A 6,469-nucleotide genomic window follows, 5' to 3' on the forward strand; every position below is an offset into this window, starting at 1 on the left:
TCTTTAATACAACCTTTCCATCTTTCTAGCAAATAACTCCTTACTATATTATATTATTAAATTCATTGCAATCCCTCCTAGTATGTGAAGCGTCATTACACCAGATACATTGTTGTACATACCCTTGTTTTGAAATATTCTTCAATTTGTTTGTAGAAGTATTTTCTTCAAGTCTTGTCAATTTGATTTGAAGATCTTGCATTCCACGTAAAGTTTCTTCAATCTCCATATCTCTTTTTTTTGATAAAGATGTCAAAGGTTGAATAGTAGGCATTATCGGTCGTATTGTATGTACTGGAATTTTAGGTGCTTGTACTGCTTTTAGAATATTACTCCTATTCTTTCTCTTTTTTTCTTTTTATAAGCAAACCTACCGTATTTTCAATATTTTTCAACTTTGTTGTCAATCCTTTAACTTCCTCCTTGTCTTCAAGAAGCAACTCCAATTTCCCTTGTAATTCTCCATCAGCAGCTTGAAGAAATAATTCAACTTAATTCGGCTCTAATGTCAATTTTTCTACCTTCAATAATTGAGAATACTGCCTCTCAAATTCCCTCAATAGCTTTGTTGCTTGCAAATTCTTATTAGGCTACTCAATCCATTCTAAAAATAGTTTTTTAGTAATACAATCAATGTCCTTCAAATAATATTTGTCTTTTAATGCATGTAAAAAAATCTTCTATGAATTTCTATAATGCTCCATAATTGAGGTAATATGCTCTCTTATCTCCGATATCGTGGCTAGTCCAAATAATTCAACCATCTTCTTCTCAGAAATCCGATTTAATTCCATTTCCCAAGATAACATCTTAAATACTTTGAAATATCCCTTCCATCAAATTGGTCAATTTTATTGACTACTGCTTCCAAAGCTTTGGTTGCTAAAGCTTCTTTGTGATCATTGCTTTGCTATTGCTGTATAGATAATGATAAGCCTTGAAACATACTAGCAATGGATGGATCTATGTACATACCTTGTCCTTTAAAAGAAACTCCACCAGAAACTCCACTTGAAGCTCCTCCCAAAGACCCTTCAAAATTTTTATTCTCGTTCTCCATAAAATAAAATAAAAATAAACAAAATCCAATACCTTCTACTTCAAGCTTTTACGTCTGGTTCACCACTTATGTCGTATTATATGTTATCTTATTCAAAAATACACCAAACGTCTGGCTGAGGAAGATAAAACAATATTTTACAAGTATCCGCGTAAGCTAGTGGATTTCAATCATCTAAATACAAATTATTTTGGATTTCAATGTAAAAGCTTAATCCCAATACAAAGTGCTTAGAAACACTATTTTTAATAACTTCAAGATATTATAAGTACAAAGTTTTTTTTTTATTTGTTAGTTTTATTTTTATTTTTATTATATTTTATTTTATTTTATTTTTTATTTTTAAACCCTAATCCTAGACATCAAGCTTTGACAAGCTGTAATTTTCAATTTGACCATCCGATTGTTGTAAACTTCTACCACTAGTATCTTTGCAAGCCTTCTAAATGTTCAAGAAGTTTCAATCCAATCTAACTTACAAATTGCAAGAAAATAATGTAAATCCTCACTAATGTATCTTGACCGCCGCTTAGAAGTCCTCAACTTACTACACCAAAAGTCACCTTATTCTTGTTGGTAGATCTCCAGATATTACAAAAATCCTAAACAATCTCAATCTTCTAACTTTCGATACCTCTTTACACTAATGGTCAAATATCTTCTATCTGTTCCGTCAGATTAATACAAACTTTTGCATGCACTCGGCATACTCAACCTTCTAGACACTTCTAAATTTCAACCACAGAAGTTTCTCTAATTTCACAAAACAATCAACAATACCAGCCTTAACTTTATTGCAAAAAAAAAAAATCCAAATCACCAATACAAACAATGACTTTCAGTAACGATTGCAAAAGTCTTCCCAAATCCTATGAAAATCCAGTCTTATACCTTTTGGAAGAAACTTGAAGCTTGCTCCCCGATCCTAAAAATCCTGATCTTCGAATGCCTCCTTTGTTTTCTTCTCTTCTCTTTTAACTCCATGAGGTCCTCTATTCTTCAGCCCTGGAGTCCGAATTGGAACAGTAGACCCGCCTCCATAGAATTTCCGCCTCTAAGAGGATCTTTTTAAGGAAAGGAAATTTCTCCAAAATGGCATAGAAAATGGAACCAAAGCCTCCGTATTCGGGACCTCATTGGGTTGCCCAATCGAGTCACATCTCATACTAGGTAAGAGGCCCATACCAGGATCTGGATTGAATGTCCCCGTAATTGGATTAAATTGGCCCTTCACATTAGATTCACTCGAATATTGAATTGATCCTTTCTCCTTTTGTCGACTACTGATAAGAACAGCTCGAACTCATTCCATCCGATTTATTGGAGAATCTTGAATACCTCGATTTATTGCCTCTATTTTTTCCTGGCTTTGGATCTGTTGATCTTGATTATTAAAATTGAAGGGAGCATTCCATTACTCATAAGTATGCCCCGACTCCTTACTATTCCCACACGCTGGCGTGTAATTATCTTTGGCTCTCGGATTGAGATATTCATTAGCATAATGACCAATTTGTCTGCAATAGAAATAATGAAGTGATCTTCTTGCACCCCCATCAAGCATATTGGGTGTCTCCATCGGTATATACCTACTAGGTTTGTTCCATATAGGGTTAGAAAATGATCCTGATCGTCTCGTTGGTACGGAGAGTACTTGGTTTGATGACGCCGGTGGAACATACGTTGTTGCCACGTTCGGTGGTATAGCTTGTAATGAGATGACATTAATTGGCCCCTGAATATTGGCACTAGAATTGGCCACTGTTTCTTATGCATGCTACAAAAGAAGAGTTATCTTTTATTTTATATACCATGCCTATTTTTAGTGGTGAAAAGACATCAAGTAATATTCCTAGTTAGTCTTAAGATTTCTAAGATTTTTTTGAAAAAATAAATGCATATATTCTTCTATTGCATCACCCTTATGATTGTTCCATCAATCTTCATGAATGAGCTAACCACCATTTGGACCAATCTAGAGCCTTTTACTAAATGAGTTAATTTCTTTCAAAGAGTATATATAAAAAAACTTGGCTAAAAATTTCATATGTCATTCTAAATCTACAACCAAGGCTTGTATCTTATTTATGAAGAAAAAAGTTGGATCTCTAAGGATGTGTGTGTACTATCAAAGTTTCAATAAAATCACCATCAAGAATAGGTATCATCTATTTTTAATTTCAAGACTTTTTGATCAACTCAACTAATCAAAGATCTATACAAAAATAGATCTATAAAAATCATATAATTTGGTACGCATTAAAAAATGAGATGAATAGAAAACTACATTTTAAATCAGATACGGGAATTTTGAATATAATGTCATGCCTTTTGGACTTACAAATATACCAATTACTTTTCAACATTTAATAAATGATATCTTTTGTGATTTTCTTGATAATTTTGATATTTTTTTATTTGTACAACATCTTAATCTATTCTAAAAATACAAAAGAGTATGAAATTTATGTTCATTATGTATTACAAAAACTTAAAAATATAGAATTATACGTAAAGTTAAAAAATTGTGTATTCCATACTACTCAAGTTGACTTCCTAGGATATATTATTTTTAATAAAGAACTCATGATAGATCCAAAGAAGGTCTAAATTATCATAGATTGGAAGATTTGAAGAATCATAAGAGACGCATAATACTTTTTGGGCTTTGCCAATTATTATTGCATCAAAATTTCTTTTCAAGTTGTAACTCTACTTATACATTTGACTTATAAAGACAAATTTGAGTGGAATAAAGGAGCCAAAGCATCGTTTAATGCTTTAAATAAAGAATTTATTTTTGCATCAATTTCATATCATATCGACTTCTTTGAAGTATTTTATATAGAAAAAAATGTATTAGAATTTATCTTGGATGCAGTATTATCACAAATGGAAGCAGATGACAAATTCCATCTAATTGCTTTCTTCCAAAAAAAATTTAGCAATCAAGATTAATTATAAAATCCACAACAAAGAGATCTTTGTAATCGTGGATTCATTTCTAGAATGGTGTCATTATTTAGAAGGTACTTCAAGTCCAATCACCATATATATAGATCACAAGAACCTCAAGTATTTGATGTCAACACATATTTTAAATTGTCGCTAAACTCATTGAACTATGTCCTTATCAAGATTTGATTTCAAAATCATTTATCAACTCAAAAAATAACAAGGTTTGTTGGATGCCCTTTTTAGATGTTTTTATCTTGCATCAAAAGAAAGAGATGCATCTTTTTATTAATAAAGAATAATTTTCTTGAAGCTAGAATATTTTCACCTTTGAACAATAAAATTAATATTAACTATTGATTCTATGTTTGTGAAGTAAATTCAATCAAGTATGTCCTTTGACCCTCTTCTCGATGATATTAAGAATGATTCTTTGAAGTCCCATGATACATCTTAGTTCAAGTTTAAGAACAACCTACTCTATTTCAAGGAACGATTATATATTCTAGAAAGTGGGACAAAATTATTTGTTCTTCAAACTTGTCATGACTTTCTAGTAGCCAGACATTTTGGTTACAATAAGACTTTGGAGCTAATATTGAAAGATTTTTGGTGGCTTTAAATTTAGAAGGCAATCAAAGACTTTATACAATCATATAATATTTATTCAAGATCCAAAATTCATTGCCATCAACCTTATGGACTTCTTCAATCTTTACCTATTTTAGAACAATTGTGGTCTTCTATTTCTATGAATTTTATTACAGATCTTTGACTCTCAAGTTCATATAATTCTATATTTGTAGTAGTAGATTATTTTACTAAAATGGCACATTTTGTACCATATATAAAATCTATCATACGTAAAGAAATGACTAGGTTTTTTTTTAATAACATCTATCACTATCACAAATTACCTAAATATATTATATAAGATAAGGGGACTCAATTTATATCAAGTTTTTAGAGAACCCTATTTGAAATTTTAAAGGTGGATATAAAACTTCCTTTGGCTTTTCATCTACAAATTGATAAGCAAACAAAATGGATGAATTAAGTATTGGAGCAATACTTGAAATGTACCATCAACTATCATCAAGATGATTAGACAATTCTTTTATTATTAGTAGAGTTTGCATAAAATAATTTGATACACTCTTCTATTCAAAAAATACCTTTCTTTGCCAAATTATGGTTATCATATATGACTTCATACTTATTTTTGGTAGCCAATTATGGTTATCATCCATGACTTGATACTTTTGACTTTTCAAAAGTTGATAATCCTGTGGTAGAAGATTGGACAAATTAGTTTTCAAAGCTACATGTGACAAATAAAGGTACAATTAAAAGAAGTTTAAGAATAATAAAAAATTAATGTAAATACATATTGCAAAGAACACCTTCAATTCAATGTAGGTCACAAAGTATAGTTACTTCGTGTCAAGAACATACATCTAAAGAAGATTTGAGAAGATTCTAGAAGGTTCTAAAAAGATACTTATAAATCTTTAGAAGTTTCCAAAAATTTCCAATAGGTTTTAAGAAGATTCTAAAAGATTCGAATAGATTCTAAGAAATTTCTAGAAGGTCATAAAAGATCTTGGAAGGTTCTAGGAAGATTTAGATGATTTAGAAAGTTGCTAAAGAAAGATCTTAGGTTTTTTTATTTCCAAGTCTCATGAAAACTTCTCAAGAAGCTTCTTAAGACCTACTATATATAGGAGTCAAGGCTGAGAAGATCTTTAATCTTGACAACTCATTTCTTGTGGTCTAGTCAAGAGCTTCTTACTTTGTATCTAGTTATTATTCTAATGTCAAGCTAACTCCATTTCTTAATCTTGAATTCTTGTCCTATATACGATTATTAACAGTTTGTCATGACTACCATAAAATAATATTAGAAACTTAGTCTTTCTTGACAGAGAATAGATTATCCCTCTTTTTGGAAGTACTATAACATTCTAGAGGTATAGATTATCCTCTCTTAGATTGATATTGTTTTTTTCTTAATATTCTTTTGATTTTTTTTTATACCATAGATCAGGTTTTTTTTCCTTTGAATGCATGTATTTTTCTGATTTTTTATAGCAAAAGGTGGAAAAGTTAATATGACAAACTCCAAAAAGACCAAATTAGATTATATTATTAATACTTTTGAAGCATTAAAGATTAGGATAGAGACTTTGTCAAAGAAAAATAAAGAACTATATATGATCATATATAACAATCAAAGAGCCGGAGTGCCTCAACTACCACATCAAATGGCAATAGAGATTCTAAATTCTCAAATGACTATAACTACTTCAACAAACATGGGAGGTGCATCGACTCAAGGCAATGATCTAACAACAATAATAGCAAAAGAACCAAGCATCAACTTTTTGAAAAAGTTTGAAGGCACCCATTCAAAATTTTGTGGCTTTGTAAATCAAATATGACTAATCACCTTAC

This window comes from Physcomitrium patens, chromosome 21, assembly GCF_059467195.1.
Source record: "Physcomitrium patens ecotype Gransden chromosome 21, ASM5946719v1, whole genome shotgun sequence".
Classification (NCBI taxonomy): domain Eukaryota; kingdom Viridiplantae; phylum Streptophyta; class Bryopsida; order Funariales; family Funariaceae; genus Physcomitrium; species Physcomitrium patens.